Source organism: Hyperoodon ampullatus, assembly GCF_949752795.1.
Source record: "Hyperoodon ampullatus genome assembly, chromosome: 17".
NCBI classification, from domain to species: Eukaryota; Metazoa; Chordata; class Mammalia; order Artiodactyla; family Ziphiidae; genus Hyperoodon; species Hyperoodon ampullatus.
The window spans coordinates 20,904,548-20,930,387 of NC_136930.1; positions in this window are offsets into that span (position 1 = coordinate 20,904,548).

A 25,840-nucleotide genomic window follows, 5' to 3' on the forward strand; every position below is an offset into this window, starting at 1 on the left:
ACCAGGAGGATGGGAGATTTAGTTACCCTGGTGAAGTCAGGGGAGGTTTCTGCACGGAGACAGGCTTTGAGATGATATACCAGGATTATGCTGAAATATTTCAGAGAGAGGAATGAAGGATAATGAGACTTTAGATGTTAAGGAATTTTCTGGGAAACAGAAACAATTTAAAACTTTGGGATACAAAATATGATCAAGAAAGCTGGAGGGACAGGAAAGATGACAGATGATAAAAGATTTTGAAACACATTACTGAAATTCTGTATAGCAGTTTCTTGAAAATTGTTTGTTAAGCTAATCAAGTTTTGGTTTCACTCGTAAGAAGATACAGAAGTCCTTTGTCAAAAGAGTCTGGATCCAATTTGTACCTAAGCAATGTCATAAGTCTGTCCTGAGTCTTTTAGCAGTCACCACCATGGGATTGTGATGTTATTTCTTTTACTCAGTTTCTTTTAAGCAATTGATACAGTCACCTAGCTAAATGGAAACAGAATTAGAAATAGAAGCAAGTTCTATCTGGCTGCTGAGTCTATGAATGTTTTAATGACTATGCTGTGCTGTTTGACTTGGTTCTTCTGGGGAGAATTCTTTGTCTCCACATTATACCAGTTTGAGAATTTTGGACTACCATGGACCAGGTGAGATAAATTGATACCACAAAGGAAAGAAAGAAATGAAGATAGACTGAAGTTTAAGGGCTTACATTTTAAAGGAAAAATGACCTTTCTCTTTTACTGTCAGATAATGACATTGAAACATGGAGTAGAGATCAAAAGATCAAACAGAAGACCAAACTGGGAGACCTTTAGTCTGGATTCTGTTCTTTGGACAGCATCACAGGCTTCTTTGTCCAAATTCTGCTGACCTCAGAAAGACCGGTTCCTGTCACTTTTTTCTATTTATGACAATTCTTGCATCAATTCTTCAACTAATTCTAGGTCAAAAGAAATCATACTCTGGAACATTGTGATTTCTGAAGTAAAGTCTTTATGATAAATTGTGGTTTGGTTGGAAATCCTTACAAGTTATTTTATTCTGTTAATAAGTGTAATTTAACACAATTCTAAAATTCTGAAGGTAACATTGAACTAAAGTTTAGTCTCGCAATCAACAGTCAACAATTTTGTTAATTAATTGTATTATTTCTGTTGTGAGTTATGGCTTAGCTGACTAAAAGAAGAAGGATTGTTAACAAATAAAATTAAAATTATCATACTTAGCTTCTTATCCATAAAACCTGGCTCCATCTTGGTCAAAAACTATAAACATTTAAGATCTCTACTGCTTGTCCTTCTAATGCTATTTTATCTCATTCACTTACAAGGGAATTTTAGTCAGACTCACTGTTTTAAATGTCGCCTGGACATTGATGGCTCAAATGTATATGTCCAGTCTGGACCTTTCTACTGAGCTTCACACACAAATACCAAACTTCCTATTCAACATTTTAAATACAACATCTCCAAAGCTAAACTTTGATTTTATATCCAACCCTATTCCTCTGACAATTTTCTCCACCCAGCAAGTAAGTAAAAACTTTCATTTTCAATATCTCAGGTCAAAGACTTTGGAATTATCATTAATTGATCTCTTTCTTTTATACTCCACTTCTAATTTATGAATAGATATTAATAGATTCTGTCAATTCTAATGTCGAATTACTTCTTGAATCTGCCAATTCTTACCACCTGTACCCTGCCACAGACTGCCTTTAGTTCACATCTAGACTATTGAAATCACTTCTCAATTGATCTTTTTCCTTCTTCTCTTTCCCCAGAGTTTATTTTAAAACCAACAGTTAGAGCACTTCTCTCAAATCATAAATTAAATCATTTAGTGTCTTGCTCTTGGCCTGTTAATAGATTTCCAATTTCCTTAGCGGAAAACCAAACTCTTTACACAGTCTACATGGCTCTACATGTGTTTCTTATACTCTTCACCCTGTGTGATTTTATTGTTTACAGTGCTCACTCTTTGCTTTCTGACCTTGCTGTTCCCTAAAAATCCAAGTAACTTTGACCCAAGGCTCATGTTATTCATTTTGCTTGGACATCCTTCCTCCCAAGGAAAACTCATGACTCAAAACCTTACTTTACCCTGGTTTCTACTTAAATTTCACATTATCATAGTATTTCTCCTTTTGAGGTTTTTATATAAAATAAGTTGGAAAAAAATGCTCCCACCACCAACACTTCTAGAACATTCCCATCCTTACCAAACTTTATTTTGCCATGAAAATAATCCCTACCTGAAATTACATATCTATGTTTTTAATTTATTTTTTGTATCCCATTACCAAATGTAAGTTCCATATGTCCAAATACTGAATTACAATCCCATTACACCATACCTAGAGTGTAATATGCATGTATATGTGTATAATTAATTAATTAATGGTATATTGAAAATGACAATTTAATGCAATTATTCCAAGAGCAACTACACTCAGCTATACAAGACCTTAAAATGGCAAATGGAGAAGAAATGAACAGAGACCTGCTAAGCCTTCTACTTAATTTTAGAAAGAGATATTGGAAAGCTATTACCAGTTTACTAATTTTCAAAGATGCAAAATATGAAAATTCTATGACTAGAAAATGGTCACTCTTCTGACATCTGCTATTCATATATCAGTTTGTCTATGTTTCATGAATAGGCATTTCCTTCACCATGATATTTGATATAGTTATTCAAGGGAAAATAATGTCTTTATTATTCCTGAACTGTTGTTTTTGCTAAATAAATAAATAGATAATAAATTTATTGATGATGACTGATTTGAAATGATTCAGAAAGCACTGAGAAACTACATCTGGCTCTAGGTCTCAAAAAACAAGGGCTAATAAAAGTCTTGGTAAGCATGGCATAATGTCTAATATTAAAAGTTTATTATTTCCATAATGGAGAGTTCCAAACTGTTACTTATTTCAAGTTATAAAAACTTAGCCTATTTAAAAGGTAAGTATATCTCTGGAGACTTTTATAAAAGGTATCCAAGAGGAATTTTCAAAATGGGCTTAGATTAGTACTTTCTTTTTAATATTGCTTAAAATTATAATAAATTTATCTTACCTTTTTCACAACATATATAATACATGATACATTTTTATTTTGCTGATACTTTGTAATTATGTTTGTTATTCAGAACTAGAACACAGTTTTCCATAAATCACATTGTGACATTTCTGAAAATAAATCATGATTTTTGCTATAAAAAGTACTATAACTGAAAAAAAATTATGTATTACCTTTGTTTTTAATTCCATTTTATTGATTAAAAATTATGATATCTAACATTTAAGTTAAATATTATACTAATATCTACAATCTCTTTCAAAGATTAAAATGGAAAAAATAGTTCCTAACTCATTCTATGAGGCCAGCATTACCTAACACCCAAACCAGAAAAGACATTATAAGAAAAAACAAAAAGCTATAGACCTATATCTCTCATGAACATAGACGAACAAAGTCCTCAACAAAACCTTAGTGTATTGAATCTAGCAGTGTATAAGTAGAATCATGCACCACACCAAGTGGGATTTATCCCAGGTATGCAAGGTTGGTTTAACGTCTAAAACTCAAATAATGTAAGCCATCAAATCATCATTCTTAAGAAGACAATTAATATAATCCTATCAATAGATGAGAATATTTGACAAAATTTATGGTACAAAGTCTCAAAAATAAAATTAGAGTGAAACTTCATTAACTTGAGAAATATCATCCACCAAAAGATTTCAGCTAACATCATATTAATGGACAGAAACTTAAAGCATTCTCACGGAATCAGGAATAAGATAAGGATGTCCCCTCTCACTATCTTTTTTAATATCAAACTGAAAGTCCAAGCTAATGCATTAAGTCAAGAAAAGGTGTATGGATTGGGAAGAAAAAATTAAATAATTTTTGTTCACAGATAACATGATCATCCATAGAAAATTCAAAAGATTTAATAAAAATAAACTACTGAAACTAATAAACAACTATAACAATGTTGAAGGATAAAAGGTTCATATACAAAAGTCGATCACTTCCTTATATACCAGCAATGAACAAATGGACACATAGAATTTGAAATTAAAAACACATTTACATTAACACATCACCCCAAGAGAAGTACTTGGTATAAATCTAGCAAAATATGTCCAAGATACACATGAGGAAAACTACAAAACTTTGGTAAATGAAATCACAAGAGAACTAAATAAAGGGACATGTTCACGTGTGGGAAGACTCAATATTGTCAGGATATCAATTCTTCCCAACTTCATTGATAGATTTATACAATCTCAATTAAAATTCCAGCTAGTTATGTTCTGGATATTGACTAACAGATTCTAAAGTTTATTTGGAGATTCAGAAGATCCTGAATAGCCAACACAATATTGGATGAGAAGAACAAAGTTGGAAAACTGACACTATGTAAGACTTATAATGGAGCAAAGATACCATTATCAAAAAATAGTGCTAGGACAACTGGACATCTGAATGCAAAAAAGAAAGAAAAGAAAAGAAAACATCTAGACACAGACCTTACATCCTTCACAAAATTAATTGAAAATGTACCATAGACCTAAAAATTACAAAGAAAACTACAAAACTCCTAGAAATAACATAGGAGAAAACCAAGATGACCTTGGGTCTGGTGATGACTTTTTAGATAGAGCACCATAGCCGTGATCCATGAAAGCAATACTCGATGTTGGACTTTATTAAAATGAAAAACTTCTGCTCTGAAAAAACAGTGTGAAGAGAATGAGAAGACAAGCCACATAAAGACAGTGAATATTTGGGAAATACACATGTGATAAATAACTATTATCCATAATATATAAAGTACTCTTAAAGCTCAACAATAGAAAACAAATAACTTTATTTATTTATTTTAAATTTTTTTTTTTTTTTTTTGCGGTATGCTGGCCTCTCACTGTTGTGGCCTCTCCCGTTGCAGAGCACAGGCTCCAGATGAGCAGGTTCAGTGGCCATGGCTCACGGGCCCACCCATTCCGCGGCATGTGGGATCCTCCCAGACCGGGGCATGAACCCACGTCCCCTGCATCGGCAGGCGGACTCTCAACCACTGTGCCACCAGGGAAGCCCCAAATAACTTTATTTAAAAATAGGCACAAGTCCTAAACAGACACCTCACCAAAGAAGATATAAAGATGGCAAACAAATATGTGAAAACATGCTCAGCATCATCTGTCCTTAGAGAACTGTAAATTAAAACAAAATGAGATCCCACTACGTATCTATTAAAAAGGCCAAAATACAAAACACTGATGATACTATATGCTGACAATAATGCAGAACCATAGGGACTCTCATTCACTGCCGGTAGGAATACAAAATGATAAAGCCTCTTTGGAAGGTAGATTTGCAGTTTCTTACAATACTAAATGTACTTTTACCATACAATCCAGCAATTTTTTCTCCTTGGTATTTACACAAATGAGGTTAAAAACTTATGTCTACACAAAAACATGCACACAAATGTTTATACCAGCTTTATTAATAATTACCAAAACTTGGAAGCAATCAAGATGAATGGATAAATAAGCTGTGGTATCCAGACAATGGAATATTATTCAGTGCTAAAGTGAAATGAGTTATTGAGCCATGAAGAGACACAGAGAAAACTTACATATATACTTTTAAATGAAAGAAGCCAATCAGAAAGGCTACATACTGTGTGATTCCAATTATATGACTTTCTAGAGAAGGTGAAACTATGGAGACAGTAAAAAAAAAAAAAAAAAAAAAAAACAGTGGTCAAAAGGGGTTAGTAGAAGGGGGAGGGATGACTAGGTGGAGAACAGAGAAATTTTAGGGAGTGAAACTATGCTGTCTAATACTTTAATGGGGGATACATGTCATTATACGTTTGTCTAAGCCAATAGAATGTACAACACCAAGAGTAAACCCTAATATAAACTATGAAATTTGGATGATGATATGTCAATGTAGACTAATGTATTATAATAAATATACCTCTCTGATGCAGATACCAATACACGGGTAGGCTGTGTACATGTGTGGAAGGACGTATATATGGGAACTCTCTGTATCTTCTGCTCAATTTCCTTGTGAACCTAAAACTGCTCTTAAAATGTCCATTTTTAAAACTAAGGTAATTTGAAGTTAGGTGCCCCAGAGAAGGTTCCCTGCAGTCTAGTTTGCTTTCCATTCTTCTATGCTAGACAATTTATTATAAGGTTGGCGTTATTATTACTTTGCTAATTTTGTTTTCATTTATGGATATGGTCTGTTGTTTCCTATGACACTTACGATGATGAAAAACGACTGTTTCTAATTTGGAAAGCTGTGTGTGATACCTGAATGCTAGTATTATGAAAATTAGTGTATTAGTTTTCTAGGGCTGCCACGAAAAATTACCACCAACTTGATAACTTAAAACAACAGAAATTTATTTTCTCACAGTTCTGGAAGTGAAAAATGTGGAAGCAAAGTGTCAACAGGGTTGGTTTCTTCTGGAGATGTTGAAGGAGGGCTTGTTCTTTCCCTCTCTCCGATCTTCTGGTAGCTGTCAGCAACCTGTGTTGTCAGTTGGCATGTGGATTCATTGCTCCAACCTCTGTTTTCAGCTTTTCATGGTCTTCTCTTCTATGTCATTAAGTCTCTCCTTTTACATTTGTCACTGAATTTGGGAGGCACTTTGTTGGTCCAGGATGTTCTCATTTTAAGACGCTTCATTTGATTATATCTGCAAAGATCCTTTTTTCAAATAAGGCTACATTTACAGATATGAGGTTTTAGGACTTGAACATATCTTTTTTTAAGAAGTCACCCGTCAACCCACCACAATTACTAGTATTAATATATTTTCCCACAGTATGACATCAATATATTTGTGTCTCCAATCAGCTGGCTTATGGGAGAGGAAAAAGAACAGTCAATTTAAAAAATATTTCCAAGAAGTTTTCTTCCTGGATTTAAATTGAAAGAGTGTATACTTTACAATCAGAAATAACTAAAAACATATTAATGTACATGAGATTTTTAAAAAATAGACAAAAATACCTAATCATCCATGTAGAATCTTACATATTTTATTATGTGCTCTTCCCCAATTCTACAATTTAGCAAAGATTGTAGAGCTTTTCAGAACTGTGATCAAACTCAGTATTATAGCTTTACATAAATAATAAACTTTCAGACTAATCATTCAGGCTAGATAATCTACTTTTATTTGCTTCTCTTTGGTTTATGTTTTCAAAGTTTATACATTTTTTAACAGAGGTGTATTGGGAGTACCCTAATGTCAGTGCTTATATCATACCTTATTATATTATATCATACCCTGTTATATATATTGGGGTCTCCTAGGTTCCTAAGAGACCCCAAAAGGGATTCCTGTAAAAAAAATATTAACAGGAAAATAAAAGGAACAACTATCAAATATTCTTTGGTTCTAACTGTGCTTTTAAAGGTTACATTGGTAGGTAAGTATCCCAGCACAAGCATACAGAAAAGGGTTACAATTTGTTTTGGGGTTTAAAAAATACTTTCCTGTTTTTTTTTTCTTTTTCATTTTTTTCCTGCTTCTCCTTTTCAGCACTGTCACCATAATACAGTGCAGGAAAAGTATTAAATTCACTGTAGGAAAGGAGCCTTCATTTTGTTCTTTTAAATAATGGGCTTATAACTATGCAGGACAAACCCTCTCTGACATTGACAACTTTAAATCATCTCTCTCTCCATCTTCAGCTGAAGGAAGTAAAAGCCATTGATGTGTGTGAAATTCTGGGAAAGAAGCAGAACTGGGGAAAACATGTATTATCCCTAATCCCAGTTAGGGGACCGATTTGCAGTTTACCAATTTCCATACAGATGGTTGTATTCATTCCTTTGCTTTGATTATTTGCCCAGTTGCAAAACACCTCCCCTCCCCAAACACACACATTGCTTGGATTTAGCTGATGATGAGGTCTGAAGATTGTTGGGATGAAGAATAGAAGGGTGTTTGAATGCCACTATATTTGTGAGTGAGCTATTCAGGAGAACTAAGTTAGCTATGATTCCTCCTCCTTATCATCAAAAAACTACTCTGAATATGTCACCATGTAGTGGAATTGGTATACAAAATTAAAACAGAGAATGATATTAGTGACTGAAGAATGATCTACTCCAAAAGAAGCAGCAACATGTTTTCATCTGTTTTAAAATACATTCTGATAACAATGCAGTTATTCTTTGTAGAGGATCCAATGTGGCACAAGTTAGACTGAGGAAAGAGTCAAATAGCAAATAAGGGTGCAAAGAATGTCTAAATCACAAACTGAATTATCTTAGACTGTCTAAGTTTGAGATGAATCTCTCATAGTCAATGCAGGATTCTACAATTACATTTAATGAGCTTTTCAAAACACATAAGGTTCTTGCTCAAATTAAAAATGAATTCCCTGGGACTTTTGTGGAGTGGATCTAGGTCTATTTTACTTGACTCAAAATCTAGTCACTATATAAATGTAAGTATAGGCAACAAGAGGCCCTTGCTTGATAGTGATTGTATAATATATACAACAGCTTATGGGCCAAAACCTACATTTGTTTTGGATATCAAAACTTTAATGCATAATCTTCTATATACTAAAAGTTTTGATTCAGTCTTTATATTATTCAGTCCTCAAGAAAAAAAAAAGAAAACATCTTTTTTTTTCCTCTTAAGGAAAAGTTCCCCTGACTTTCTTTTCCACTTCCATTAAATAGTCTCTCTTTTGTATTAAATCATCCAGAAGACTATTGCTGACAATTATAATTAAACAACATTGTTCTTTACTTATTATTTCCATTAATGACTATAAGTTGCTTTAGGGTGAAGATAATGACTTAATGCATCAGTCTGAATTCAGCACTGTGCACACTGAACATAATATGCATGTTAAAATTAGATGATAGTTAGATAGATAGATAGATATGGTAGATAGGAGGAGAGAGAGGGAAAGAAGATTTGAATGTTATTTTTAAAAGACTAATTGACAAGCTAGAGAACATGCAAAAGAAAAGGATGGAGAGGAGTTTTGAAATTGTATTTTATGGTAAAAACTGTGAAAGTATCCTATAGAGTAGAATAATAAATTCACAATTATTCGATGTTTTCAAACAGAAGCTTAATAACTCTTTGTCTAAAAAACTAGAGTCTATAGTTATCTTGTTTGAGAGGTGGATGGAAGGTGTTCAAGACCCTTCTAACTTTCTGATCTATGGACTCTATTTTCATGTGTCCATTATTCATTAAAATGTTTGTTCATTAATTGTCACTCCAAAATTAGTCATCCAAAACAATTCACTTTATTTGCGGATTTTAAGTTCTATGTAGTAAAAATTATAAGCCCTCAAGTTTTTCAATAGTTATATATGTCCAAAATATTAAAGGAGGGGATGATAAATTTTGTTTTTATCATCTGTCATTTGAATTATAAAAATTAGGAGATCAGAGATGACTTAAATGTGGTGGGAAAAAACAACAAGAGTAGAATTTTAGTGTGAGGCATTGGCATGGAAAAATTGGGATTTAACCTTTAACTATATAAACTGAATAGGAGGAAAATGTTCCTAAGAGTTATTTGGAGGAAGAAGTGACAAGCAATTCTTTTATGTCGAAGCTTTACTCAAGGCTTCTTAAATTCAAATTCTTCCAGAACATAAGTAAGTGGATTGTCTTTAAGACTCACACATATGATTTTTTAAAAATTTCATATGATTTTTTTAAAATTTCATCATAGGTGATCCAGAATCCAAGGATCCAAGTGACTCAGAATTGTCTGGATAAAAATATAGTTGTTTTATTTTATTTTCTAGTATTAAAATATTACATGAGATTAATATAAGCCATTTGTGTTCAGTTTTAATAAGAAGCAAACAAGAACAACAGTACTCTAGAAAACACTTTCCTAAATCCATGAGAGCCTCTGGTTAATTGGTGAACCTCATCTACTTCAGGAAGATAACTAATTTAATGGATCAGTTTTGCAAATTCATCAACATTTTAGACAAAACTTAAGTTACATGGAATGTCTCTATAAGCTACTTCAAATATTTGGGGGAAAATGACATCAGTCTGATACCCCAAAAAATAAAAATATGATTTTTTTAAATGTTTAAATGTCTCAATTTTCTGTCCATTTTCCCAAAAGTAACAGGTCTTATGTTTGATAACTTTTTTGGTGGTCAAGACTCATAAATGGCTGCATCCCATAATAAACTTAGTCCTCCAAGGTCCTATGGCCTTCTAGAGTCAGTCTTACGTAGAGAAGGGCACTCAATTCAACAAAAGTTAATATACCATCTCCTGTGCCTTTGAATCTGCATTCTCTCCTAACCAGAGACAGTCCCCAAACAGGGACCCACATCCTTCCCACGTTAGAATCAAATTGGAACAGTTAGATTCACAAAGCCTTTGCCAAATGGAGTTACTACTTCAGTGCAGTTAAAAAAAAAATTCCATTCTTTCAAGTTGAACAGCTAATCATCTCTGAAAAGCGTGCATGTACAGATTAATTGATTTAAAAATTTGATATTCATCTACCTGTGCTACCTCACCAAGGAGGTAAAATCAAATGAATCAGGCAAATGTAAAAAGGTCAGACGATAAAACAATGTTAAGAAATTATTAGGACAAACTTAGTTTTGTCAGAGCTACATTTAATGGGGTAGCATTCATGGTATTATGTTTTTAAGCAAGGGCTAACGTGCATTTTTTTTTGTTTTAAAGTTACCTAGAGACGTATTGGTTCTGGACTATTAACTTTTTTTTTTCTGTATTTAGATCACAACTCCTAAAGGCTTAGCTATATTTTGACAGGTACTGACAAAGAGTGTCATGGAATTGTGATTCGATTGTCACCTTCAGAGTGTTCAAGCTGAAAAAGGATGAGTGCTAGGTACTAATTAGAACTGTTATATTAGGAAAGCAAATACAATGGTGTCTAACATTAAACAAAGCACAGTTCTCAACAAAAATGGTTTCCTTTGTGTGTGGGTTAGTCTATAAAACCACTTTGCACGTTAATGAAGTACAAACAATTATTACCAGAGTAACTGGTTTCATGCAATTACAAAAATCACATAAAAGCCCTATTGTTTGTTGTCTTATGATTTTTTATGCTAATTTTGCACTTGATAATTTCAGATTTCATTTGTACCACAGTGCACAATTAGGTTTTTATATCTGTGAAAGTGAAGGCTAGTATTGGGAAAAATAACTCCTCATGAAAAAAGTAAAAGAAATAGACATTTCCAGAATGAGACTATTAGCCTGAAAAGATGGAGAAAGTGATGAGGTGAATTTCCATTAAGTGAGAGGGCAACATTTATGTAGCTGAAAGAAGAGTATATCCTATAGAAATTAGAGAGAGAGAGAGAGAGAGAGAGATTGAGGAGAAAAGGAGAAAAAAAATCCTAAAAACAATGGAACAGTATGAGAAAGAAACTAGAATAAAGACACAGGTGGGATCATCAGAGAGCTGCCACCTATTACATAGTAAATCATAGTTACAGCTGGTAGACTAGTGTGATAACAGTGGGATGGATTCATAAGTAAAAAAGTAAAAGTACATGGAGATAATTAGGTGCCAAAACTATTTAAGCAAAGAAATGCTACTGTCAAAACAGTGTGAGCACTAGATGAAATTTTAGGAAAATCTTTGAGTGGTTACTTCATTGATGAAGAACTCTCTGCATTAAGATCAGATGGAAGTGGGAGATTTGTGTTTTGCTAAACTAGGCTTTCCGTTTTGTTCACAAAAGTGCAAGGGAACTTACTTCTCATGTTTCACCATTAGATAACAATCTAATCCTTTACTTCAATAATGCAGATAGTAAAGGATTAAACAGTTTTTCTCCTGGAAAAAATATGAGAAATTATCTGGTATGGTATATTAAATTTGTTTACTTTTTAAAATATTTTTTGTAACTACAAACCATCTGGAATGACTTTGATCAGTGTTGACCTCCTGCAAAGTTTTTGAGAACTCTGGATTTTCTGGTTGCCGTTACTTCTTAGACAATGTGACATATATCTGGTACAAGCTTAGATTTACTGCTACCTTAGATGTTGTTGAATAGAGCACAATGTTTGAAAGGTCAGAATTCATTTTCCTGTTAGGATTCTGTTTCTTGCTTTTATTTACTGCAATCTAAGGCATGTAAAACTTTTGTAGGTCTTTCATAGGATTTAAAATACTGAAAATATACTTAAAATGAATGTGTTTGAACTATTAAAATAAAAGCTTCATAGCCCCAAACTTTCCCACAAAACTAGCTTAGCTTAGCCCCTTGTTTTTGCACCCTCATATTCTCACTTTATTTATTTATTTATTCATTCATTCATTTATTTGTTTGTTTGTTTGTTCTACTATTAAAAGCATTCCTCAGAGCACTAGAGTTTTCCAGTGGTAAATTTTCCTATCACTAATTTTACAGTTAATTTACATCCTTGTTACTCATTCACTACGATTATTGCCTATACATAGAAAAGCACATCTTATCGCATGAAGAGAGCATTAACATACCCTTGCAACTATGTAACATTTTAGAAATACTGAAGAGTTTTAGGTAAATAATTGTTTCATGGTTTTCACAATTTGAAGGTGGCAATGTACCTTCCTGTCTCTCTAACCTTTCTTCTCTACTGCTGTGTACTTGACGGAAGAAAGGAGGGAAGGAAGGAAGGAAGGAAGGACGGGAGGGAGGGAGGAAGGAAGGAAGGAAGGGAGGGAGGGAGGAAGGAAGGACGGGAGGGAAGGGGGAGGAAGGAAGGAAGGAAGGAAGGAAGGATGGGAGGGAGGGGGGAGGAAGGACAGGAGGGAGGGAGGGAGGGAGGGAGGGGGAAAAAGGAATTCTGGGGCTGTGTCTGAGTTGTTTCTGCTACTTAAAGCAAAGGAACACCCCCAGGGTTTTTCTTTTAGATATTGTTAACAGTGTTTAACTCTATGCAAACCTGATAGCACACATTCCTTAATAATGTGGAAATCTGTAACAAATATTTGCTGAATTAATCATGTACATTTTCAGTGTAAAGACTTTAAACTCTCTAGACAAATAATTAAATCTGTTTCATGAAAACATGTTTGAAGTGAAAGTAAGAACACACTTTATGTATTTAAATATGTAACAAAAATGCATCCACTTAATGTGAAAAATCATTTTTATATCACCTAAAAATTATTGGTGGATAGATATAGTATAATGATCTCAGTCTCTGTCCATGGCTTATTTCTTTTGGTGGTTTTGAACCCTCAAAAATAGATTTTACTTTTTTTAATTAAAAAATATAGTTTCTTCTTTAAATTTTCTTTAAATTTTTTTCTATTTTTTAATTTGTTTTCATGGAAAGGCATTTTATTTTAAATATAGCAGTGTGTTCATGTCAAACCCAAACTCCCAATCTATCCCTCCCTCCTACCCTTCTCCCCATCTATTCACCCTCAAGTGCAAGTCTATATCCTAGGTCTTAGTTCCTAGATGTTAAGAAAACTTAAATAGTATGAAATAATCATTCAGCAGTTCAACAGTGTTACTAATGAGTCTAAAATATAACTGAGCATTAAGGGTTAATGATTTGGAAAGCCAATAAACATTTTGGAAAATGTACACCTTAATGGGCGTTACATAAAATAACTATTCTTAAAAAAGGATTAGAGGGGCTTCCCTAGTGGCGCAGTGGTTGAGAGTCCGCCTGTCGATGCAGGGGAAACGGGTTCGTGCCCCGGTTTGGGAAGATCTCACGTGCCGCGGAGCGGCTAAGCCCATGAGCCATGGCGCTGAGCCTGCGCGTCCGGAGCCTGTGCTCCGCGACGGGAGAGGCCACAACAGTGAGAGGCCTGTGTACCGCAAAAAAATTTAAAAAAAAGAAAAAAAAAAGGATTAGATATATTAAATATTTCAAAATCATCTTTCTTGTCAATTTAAAGTAGGCAATACATTTTCCCATAACATTTTCTAAGCCTTCAGACAAAATAGAAATGGTTAAACTGAAAGAATTCCTGTTTATTATTCATAAACCATAAAATGATTTCTCTGTCTCAAATTTAAGAATTGAAAATATCTCTAAAAGTAGAAATGCCACTTAAGAAAAAGAATGTCAAAAAACCTAAAAAAGAGTGGATATATGTATATGTATAATAGATTCACTTTGCTATACACCTGAAACTAACACAATATTGTAAATCAGCTATACCCCAATAAAAATTTTAAAAAAAGAAAGAAAGGAAAAAAATGTCCCCTGTTTTCCCTCCAAATTCAGTCTTCTGCTCTAAGCATGATTGCTTTAGGTAGCCTAAGAAAGCCACTACCAACCTAGCTAGGGAAACAGGAAGAAGTATGTTTCAGCATCTCGCCGTCTCTGTGGTGAATCCTTCCCTTCCACTACTTCTTAGACTTTCTGGGAAGGGAGGGGTTCAGGAAAGTTCTTTCAAACAATACTTCAGTTACTAAATTCCAGGGAAGGAAATGACATGTATAAGCTATCACCTCGACTTCCTTCTCTGTTTCTAGCCCCCTTCCTCCACTTCCTCCTTTCCAATCTGCAGGCACACACACACCTTAGGGCATCCCCAATCTTTACCAGCCCAGATCCTGGGAGGAAAATGCCCTACCCTCACCCATCCATGCCTTTTGACTGCTATCTGATGTATTCATTCCACAGCTGGGATGACTAGCCCTACTGTTTTATTTATGATGCAATCAGCTGCTGTAAGAAGGTGAACAGTAACTGCTATTCCATTGCATAAAAAAGCCTTTTTAGCCTTATGTTATAAACATTTAAAAGTCTCTCTTTTACTCTTCTAGAAAAAGCACAGCAGGAGGTAGATAGAGGTCACTGGGAGTATCTAATTCATCTACATTTATAGTAGGTGTTGCAAGCTCTATTAGCAGAAAATGTATGACAGTCAGACCTAAGTTTAATGTTTCACTTAAAATATCTGCACCTCCAGCTAATGCCAGAAGCTGTGCCCATGATTGGTGGCATGTAGACACTTACTAAGGAAACCTTTCCCTTTGGCAGAAAATATCAGTTGGAAAACTGCTGTTACAATAATATATTTGAGTATCAACCAAGAAAATCCTGCTTGAGAGATTTTTTTTTTGGCCCACACAAGCTAGCACTAAGAACACACAAGCCTCTCTGCCAATATAGACATTGATACACACTAAAATATTGAATGATAACCTGATACACCCTAAAATATTGTATGGTAACCAGACATGTATATGTATATTATCTTGCAGCTCACCAGTGGAAATTGTTTTGAGCCGGGAAAGTAACCCTCTTCTCCTTGTACCAACAAAAATGTCCTAAAAGTAGCTGCAGCAACAATACACCGACTTAGCAGTCTGAAAAAGCTTGTAAAGCGCTGCAAGCTGACTGACTTCATCCTGGAGTCATAATGGCTTCCTTCCTAGGCCCATTTCTTCTCCGGACACTGCCATCTTGTGAGTACTAAATGCATCATCAGTAAGTCTCATTCTCATGTATTACACTAATACATCATTGGAATGACAACTGCTTCTGATAATCTATTAATGCAATACATCAGAGTGAGGTGTTTGAATGGGTATTACTCAGAAACCAGTACTGTCTACATAAAACCAGGACCCAAATCCAATTCCATTCATTTACACAGAATTCTTAGCATGCTTGCAGGAGACTAACACTACCAAAATTCTAGCATCATCAAAGAAATTATTTGCATTCTCATTAAATTATCAACAAAATCTTTCCCTTTCCTGGAAATGGATCTGTCTGGTAAGTCAGTGATTCAGACTCCATGATCTCACCATCCCCTATGACACACAAGAATTATTTTGCAATGGCCCATGAATAAAACAAATACTCTTTTCCCTATCCTTACTACTTCACATTCTATAGTCATTAAAAAGGACATCAGATTTTCTTATCTAAAATACAATTTCTTTGGTAAACATACATACTGCATTGAATGTTCTTTGTTTGTAGTTACTAGACACCTTCTAAACATTTGTACTTCTGTACATATTATACACAGAAGAAAAAAAAGAAGAGACCAGAAAAAAGCAGCTGAATTTGCTTTAGAGTCAGTTATAGTGCACTCTGTGTATGTGTCATTTGTCACAAAGCTATCATAAAGCACACCCAATCCCTCTGTTCTTCATTTCTGTATAAGACATCTATTTGTGTTTGTATAGCTTACTGTGAAATTTAAATTGTGTAATCTATTGCTCTTTGGTTGGTGTTACAAATAAGGATTTTGAATTGCCTTTAATAATCAAATTTAAAAAATTGTATCCTGGCTTCATTACCATGAAATTTTTCAGAAATTCACTCTTTCACCTGCATTTTTTTGTTGTTGTTCAAGTTGGAATCCCTTGAGTGTTTTCCATGGTGTTTCATAACAATAATCCAATATAATTTAAATGAAACAGGTATCAAAATTTTATAGCATTAACCTCTGAATTTTAGGTTATTTTGCTTCCAATTAAACTTAAGAACACAATAAAGTAATATGCCAGATTGGTGCACTGGTTTATGAAACAATTGAAATTCAATTGTATAACACCCTCCTACCTTTGTAACAGATTTTTCATATAGACTATTTTGTTTAAAAAACATTTATCTATTGTTAATGTCTTTGGAGAATTCATCTTGGGGTTTAGACTGAAGATAAATGCAGGCATGTGAAGGTTTATGAAAAATGCCTCTGCAAGTGACATGCAGCCTGATATGAGTTACCACAGTCCGTTTCACATGTGGGGCAATCCACTACTTGCCTTGCATTCATTATATTTTCTGGCCATGTATTTTTTCTTCCTGTTATTGAGACCATTTGATATTATATACTCAAATATAAAATGCTGACAGTAAATCTGAAAAGAATTATATATATATATATATATATACACATATATCATTACATTTTATATTCTATATATATAATGATATATAAATAATATAAAAACTCACCTCAGTATCAATTGCATACCTCAATACTGATTGCATGCTTCAAATATGCATTTAATTTAAACCCGGGACAAGAATAACAACAAATAGTCAATAGAAACTATTTCAAATAGAATAGATACTTTACAAGGATTCTACCTACTTTTGGGGTAGGAAGCTGTGTGTGTGTGTCTGTGTGTGTGTGTGTGTGTGAGACAAAAGGAACAAGAACAACATAAATAATGTATATCTTTTAGAAATATAGATTAATCAATCTAGTTTGAATCTGTGATAAAACTCCCTGTCACTTAAAAAATGAATATAGTTATTTTAAACATGTGACCCTTTTATTGAGTTTATAATTCCTCAGAACTCACAGTTCTGTTTTCCATTTCTTTGTCTCTCCTTTACTTTTAACTAAAGGTTACCTTAGTCTCAAGATTTCTTTTATGTATATTTCTTATAACAGTACTCAATTAAAGGAGTTTTCAGCTCTTACTGAAATTAAATAATTACCTTGAGATTTGGATACACATTGTATGTGAACAATATGTGGTTATGGAAAAGAAGCATGCTCATGATGTATTCAGTTATAGTTCTCTTTCTTTTTCTTGAAATGGTCTCTTACATCACATAATAATATTTTGCTGCCCTTGTACTCCTAGGTTGTCTATCTTACACCACTGTTCTGGACCAAGTTAAGCACACATGAAAAGCAGTACCCCAGCCTGTTGGCTGCACTGGGTTAATACAGGGAAAGTGCCTTCTGTGCTCTGAAGCAAGGTTGGAAGTGAGTTCATGGTGACAGAGATCTCCCCACCCCCTGAAGTTTCAGGATGTCAGGAGGAAGGGGAGAGATGGCTGGACTCCATCACTCTGGATGCACTCAGGGGCTGAATGAATTTGAAATATGACCAAGTCTGAATGGAAGAGTGGTCAGAAAGCCAAAAGCAATTACTTCAGCTTGCAAAATGTTTAAACGATTTACTTCACAGGACAAATGCAGAGTCTTCATGTGCTGGGAAACTCTTAAAACTATATTTGGACATAATTTGGTGAGGCTTTTTTCACAAGCTATTGGAAGAGGGGAAGGGAAATGATTTGAGATGCCAGCAGCATTTAGTCAGGGATTTGTGAAACCCAAACCCCTATTCTGTCATCTTTGTTTCAGAAAGTCTGATGTGTTCACGTTTTCCATCACCTTGGGAAGAAAGCTGAGGTAAGTAGCTTAATTTATAGATTGATGGGACAAACTTATTTAAAAATTCTCAGTATGGTATCATGAATCATGTAGGCCTATTAAACTAATTGCTAAGTAAATTTAAGCAGTATTACAGTAAAATTCAGTAGAATTTATCATCAATCTGAAGAGATCTTTGGTGGTCTCATGCTGCCCCCCACAGATATGTCTCAGAACATTCATTATGCCATAATCACAAAGTCTCTTTGAAGAGGCTAAAAATCCCTAGACTCCTCTCATCAATTATTTTCACCTGTTAATTCATTTTGTGTGAGGTAATAACCTCAGCATAATAATAAATGTGCAAGTACTCCGATTTTGCAATTAAAAACAGCAGGGCTTCTATTTTGATCATACAGACTGTGACATCCATCATAGAAAACAATTTGGGCCTAGCAGGATGACAGATGCTGTACTGATGGCTCTACTAACTAACTGCCTGTCCTAGGGAAAAAAAAAAAAAAAAATAGGCAGGCTTCAACCCGCAGCTGCAAGCTATCTGATAGCTTCTGACCAGTCAGCAGGAGAAAGCCTGCAGTGACTAAATTACTGAAAGGTAATTTTACTGCACAAAATGAGGATTTCTGAGCCATAAATGTATGCATTCCAGTGGCTGCTGTAATTTGGAAACAAATAACCCTTTTCATTTGAAAATGACTAGAATCACTGCCAGTGTTCAGGACGTTTTGTTTCTTGGGCTTTTACATGAAAAATACAATGTAATACTCAGTATTTCTCTCCCCTTTCACATCTTATTAGACACAGAAAGCAAGGTGGTTATCTCTGCTCTCTGAGGCTAAATCTACACAGGGAATAATTTTCCCCCAACCTCTGGACAGGTGCCTAAATAATAGAAGAGTGTCATGTTTGTCTTTCACTTTGTATGGAGCCCAAGTGAGCTCTGTCTGAACCCCAGCTCATCTGAAAGACACCTAAACCTAACCTGATCCCACTACAAGAATAAAGTTGATTACCTGCACATCCTAAGCTGCAAGAAGTGAATTAGATGCTAATAAATGCAGATGAAATGTTTCTGCCCTTATTTTTTAAGTTTCAATATTTCCAAAGAGTTCATAAAACACAATGTGCCTTCTCTTTTCACTTCAATAGCAAAGTATTTGGGATCTTACTCTAGTCTTCATGAGAATAACTATTTTCTTTTTTGAAGCGTGTGCTATTATACTACTGCCAGTCTTGAAAATAAAATCATACAACTGTGCAAATAAGTTCTGGCTAATTGAAAACATAAATATTTTTCATGGGTACCTTCAATAGGAAAAGACCCCAATAGAAATTGAGGAGCTTTGTGTATCGTTGTTTAGTAAAACTAAATTCAGAGAATTGATTGTGGAATATAGACCACTGAGTACAGTAAAAGCAGATATGAAATGCAAACAAAAACCATATTATTGGAAGTTGTTATGTTTCCAGGATGATGTGTTCAGATTTCTTCCATGTGAATCAGGACAACAAAAGATGAGAGAAAGACAAAAGCTTAAGCACGGTATGAACTTTCTCAGCCGCCATGCACCTTAAGACAAGAAGACAGTCTTATGTATGATATTAACAGACAATATGATATTAACATTTTACACTTCGCTCCCACATTCCTTGCAGACAAACAAATTAGAGCACTCTGTTTCTTGGGGGAAATCTACTGTTTCTTAGTCTATTGTACCAGACTCATAAACCCTGTCAGCTAGAAGGATGAATAGATGATAGAAGCCGGGATGTGCTGCTGGAGAAACGCAGAGCGGGGACGGAAGTGCTTCTTTTTCAACGCTCCGATCGGGATCGTTCCTAAATGTTTGAAGCAATCCAAGGTTGGACATGGGTCTCCTTTGACTTTTAGTAGGGTGATTCTTCCACGTTCACTGTTAATAAATCCTTTAAACTTGTGCAAAATGCCTCTGCATAAAGGCAAAAGTCTCTGTGAGCAGCCTGGGAAGTTGTAATACACAAGTTCTTTTCATCAGGTAGCACAATGAAATATCAAATGAAAGGGACACATTAGAACAACAAAGTTGCAATTACCCGTCTGAGATCCCCTTTAATGGGATGCCAGGGGGACATGGCCTTTATGCACACACTCTGACTGAAACTAATGCTCAGTAGCCATCAACAAATTATGACTCGTGACACTTTTGCTGCCGCAGTATTCAGCCCAAAGTCCAATGAAGAAAAGATATGGATTTTATTACAAAATTGTTCTTGTTTACAATTCTAATATCCTCTTCATTATCTACTTTTCTAGACATTTTAGGCAGTTCTGAAGACCTGGGGCAGCACTCGTCTTGTCATAAAGAGAAATTAATGTTGTTAAAGTTGGCCTAGCTGCCCTCTGTTACAGCTGAAGATGTGGAAATATAAGGCTCTGTTTTTAAAATGAAAATGATTAAAGGCACAGACACCTTGCTCTTGGAGCGACCACTAAAACTTTTAATAAAATACCTGGGCACATACACACAAAAGCTTCTTTTCCATTCCTTTCAATAAGTCATCATCTTCTCTCTCTCTCTCTCTCAAATCCAACTTTGTTCTATAAAGAAACAGCTTGCTTTAAAGACTAATAAGCGTAAAAATGACCTCATTGTTATAAAGAATACATTTATTTCATTCAGCAGCAGCTCATTCAATAACAAGCAGGCACAGAGAAACCAGGAGACCTTTCTCCCAACAGTCAATAAGCTAATTGGGAGCACTCTCTAATAGGTAGTCTTTACAACAACTGACCAGCTTAATTCAGCCTCTGGAACACACCTAAGAATGGTCTAGCAGTTGCCACTGTTGGAGGTATGTACCCCAGTTTGCATCGTCCAGGATGTCAGAGAGGGGTTTCATCAGGGAGAAGCAAGGAAGAAAGAGCAAGCTAGTGGAGGTTACTAGGAATCCTTTTAGAGAGAGCCTACCAGCAGTATCTTGAACAAAATGGCTCGTATATCCCAAGAAAAATGACAAGAAATAACTCAAAGGAAAAGAGAATAACCTTTGCCATCCAAGGGCTAAAGAACAGCAGTCAAGATATCACCTCTCTGATCCTCCCAACCTTAGTCATTTCATCAGGTTAAGTGAATGCTCTCCACACAGAGCCTGAGAGTGAAGTAACATCCCCACTCTCCTAATGCTTTAATTTTATTATTTATTTCAAGAAGCCTTGTGTTTCCACCATTTTTCTTTTCTTTTCTTCCTCTGTATATTTCCTTTCTTCTTTCTTTTTCTTTCTTTCTTTCTTTCTTTCTTTCTTTCTTTCTTTCTTTCTTTCTTTCTTTCTTTCTTTCTTTCTCTTTTAGTTTCTTTCTCTTTTAGTTTCTTTTTAATTTGTCCTACTTGCCAGCATTCAGCTCAGATACAAACGTGTAATTATAGATATATGGGAGGAATAAAAGTTCTACCGTAACCTTAAATTGTTTTCATTTTCTTGCTGTTTGCTTGGTTGGTTATTCACGTGAATTAATGTAGCTTGCTTACAAATCTAAAGCTACTAGGGGATAGTCAAAGGTCACTGAGGTCCATCATCTATCTGCACACTTCTCTCATCCAGATAATTTCATCAAACGTCTGCTCTGTTAACAGACTTGAGTCCCTCATTCTTATAAATTTTAGTGAAGCCACGTGAAACCACAAATCAAGGTCATTTCAACAGCATTTGAAGAATGTCACAACTTATTCCATTAAACAGCTTGAGTATCCAAAAGGCAGCCATACTGGCATGTAACTCTCCCCCTCTGTTCTTTCTTCAGTCTGCACCCATTTCCTCCCAGGAGTTTTGGTTTTGTTTTCTCTCATAATTCCTAGTTCTGGGCCTCCATTATAGACAGATGAAGAAAACAGTTGCCCACACACAGTAATTCAAATGGTGCCAGTCCCTGCAAACTGCTAAAATGGCCACCCTTTTTCTCCTGGGCTTGATACAAAGTGTCTGAAATACCACAATTAGATATCCTATCCTTTGGTCTTTGAAGGTTTTCTAACATTAGGAGTCACTTAATTAGATTTTAATACCCTTATGTACAAACACCTTAACTGAAACAGCTAATACCTTGTTGGAGATCAGTTGACAAATGGCTTTAAAGAAATCTAGCTTTCAGATAATCGTAGCAATAACATTAACATTATTGAGACCCTGCTCTGTACCAGTCACTGTTCTAACTTCTTCATGTGGTTGAACTAATTTAAGCACCACAGCAGCCCTTCGTAAATGAGAAAATCATGGCACAGAGAGGGTAAGTCACACAGCTGCTCAAGGCTGAACCACAAATCACACCCACACATTCTGGCCCCATTTATGACATTCTTCACGAGGCAATTAAAGTCCACAATTAAACTCAAATCCACAATTAAAAAGGGAAGACAGAGGCCATTTGAAGGAAACAGCACTTAAAGGCGATGCTCCAAAATCATGCTGCTTTCTTCAATCCCTGCTAACGGCCTATAGCATGACCTCAACACCTCTTAAACACTGATTGCATAATAACAAACAATCACTATCTATTTCTGTCACCAGACATTTCTCCAGCAACTCATAGAGCATTTTGCTTATTTGACCCTACTTTGTTGTAGCCCTTCCTGAGAAGCTATGCATCTATTCTCGTTAGATGCCAGCACATGTTTGGAAGGGGACTGGCCAGGATGAAAAAGGCATCTACAGCTAAGTCTGTGGTTTCCTCATATGCAATTTTTGTCTCATTCACCCCAACTTATACTTCAGGTCTAAACTTTCATATACATGTGCTTAATTATGAGGTAAATTACATAAACCAAAAGGTGGAAAGCAGTGCATATCCTTAGTAAATGCAGTGTTCTCATTTTTCACATTGAAAACCAGCATGTGTATATATATATATATATATATAATCATATATATTCAGAATATTTCTATATTCAGTTGAATATATATGCTTAGTTACAATAAAGAAAGCAATTACTTCTTACTGAATTCAATTGATATAAGTTCATGATTATATCTAATAAAACTCAGTGCCAGATATTGTCAGTAAAACCTGTCAGCTTGCTGAATGATTCACTATATATATATATATATATATATATATATATATATATATATGTGTGTGTGTGTGTGTGTGTGTGTGTGTGTGTGTGTGTGTATACACATATATGTGTAATTTTATTTGTTATCGAGTGAATACATTGCTATGCATCTGAACACTTAACAAATGTTAGGGAAGAATTACAAGTGGAGTGCTGTATTTGGTAAAGCAAGAGCAATGGAGAAAGACATCCTTGGATTAAAAACCTGGCACAGCTTCATGCTAGCTTCCTGACCATGGTAAATGTTCTTTTATCAACCCACACTTCTATTTTCCTTTTTTCCCCTTTTCAGTATAGTCATCATGATGGTTATTGGATTCCCAGAATTTATTAATCTTATAACTGGAAGTTAGTAATTTTCGACCAACATCTCTCCATTTCCCTCACCCCGCCCCCCAGACCCTGGAAACCTCCATTCTACTGTCTGTTTGTATAAGCTGGCTTTTTTTAGATTCCACATATATTTATTGATATATTTAGGTGCTCTTTTCATTGATTCTGCCTGGTACAGGTAATCACCTTAAATATGCAACTTTGTTCATTCTTTATTTCAGATAAGTTTGTTTTCTATATTTAAGATCAGTGATTTTTATGTTATTTTATTTCTGGAAAAGCAAATAATTAGGTATACATTTTATACATTTTCCTTTGCTTCCATATCACTAATCTTAACCAGCTTATGAGTTTCTTTTGCTTTCCTTTGTATTAAAAGAGAGCTTTTAAACTTCATCCTTGTCCCACTAGTCAAATTTCTACAAGGCTGATAAAGATAAAAAGAAAGAAGATACAAATTAGACAAATGAGGAATGAAAGTGGAGACTGACTTTACAGAAATGAACAGATTATAAGGGAATACTATGATCAATTGTATGCCAACATATTAGATAACTACTCCTTCCAAAAAATAAAGAGGAGGAAACACTTTTCAACTCATTCTATGTGATGTCCATATTGCCTTGGTAATATTGGCAAAGCCATCACAAGAAAACAAAACTAGAGATTAATATTCCTTAAGAAAAAAATTAAAAAACACCAAAATCCTCAATAACTACCAAACTGAATCTAGCAGTATATAAAAAGAATTATGCACCATGACCAAGTGGGATTTATTCTAAGAATGCCAGGTTTATTCAATGTATGAAAATCAATTCATATTCATGTAAATAGACAAAAGAGCAAAACCCAAATAATCGATTCATCTCGATAGATGGAGAAAGAATTTAAACAGAATCTAACACCCTTTCATGAAAAAAAAAAAAAATCAACAAACTAGACATAGATATGATGTCTTCAACCTGATAAAGGGCATCTATGAAAACCCATACTTAACACTGTACTTAATGGTGAAAACCTGAAAACACTTCCCTTAAGATTAGGAATAAGACATTGATGTCCACTTTCATCATTTCTATTCAACATTGTACTGGACGTTCTACACAGGGCAGTTAAGTAAGATAAAGAAGTAAAAGGCACCTAGATTTAAAATGAAGAAGTAAAGCTCTCTCTATTTGCAAATAGCATGACCTTGTAATCAGAAAGTCTTAAGTAATCCAAAAATACTAGTAAAATGAATAAACAAGTCCAGCAAGTTTGCAGGATATCAGATTGATTTAGAATAGAATGTATAGTACTATTTCTATATACTAGAAATGAACAATCTATAAATGAAATCAAGGAAACAATTCTATTTAACAATAGTAACAAAAAATAAAATTCTTACAAATAACTGTATCAAAATAAATATGACATGCACACTAAGAAGAAGAAAACACCATGGAAGTAAATCAAAAAGACCTAACGACATGCAAAAACAATAATAGATTGGAAGACTTAATCTTGTTAAGATGGCAATACTCGCCAAATTGATATACAGATTCAACATAATCCCTCTCAAAATTCCAATTGTCTTTTTTTGCAGAAGTTGACAAGCTGGTCCTAAAATTCTTAATGAAAATTTAAGAGCTTCAGAATAGTCAAAACAGCCTTGCAAAAGAGGAAGAAAGTTGGAGTACTCTTACTTTCTTATTTCAAATCTTATTAAAAAGCTACAATAAACAATATAGTGTGATACAGGCAACGGTATAGAAATACAGATCAATGGAATAGATTTGAGAGTCCAGATATAAACTCAAATGTCTAAGGGCAATTGATCTTATACAGGGATGCCAAGAAAACATAATGGGGACAGAACAGTATTTTCAACAAATGCTGCTGTGATAACTGACTATCCACATGTAAAAGAATAAGAAAGTAAAGAGTAAGGGCACTTCTTTTCTCTTGCAGTGTAGTTTGTATAAGTGGCAAATTCTAAACCTGGTTTTGCTTCCATAAGAAATTATTATCAATTTTCATCTCATAAAGAGAAAATTCATATGCAGAAGTAAAAACCTTTTCATTCTCTCTCCATTCTTCTGCACAATGGTCCCATGGGAGGAGGAGACCTGTAGTGTACATTGTAAAATATATGCTCTGTCATAAGGCAGATTTTCAGGGTGGCACTGGTAATGTGACCATCAAGCACACAGAGTAATCCTAAATATGTTTTTCTTTCTTAGACAGACATGACTACTTTGTAAAATTATGACTTCACCACCTTTCTTCATAATTAG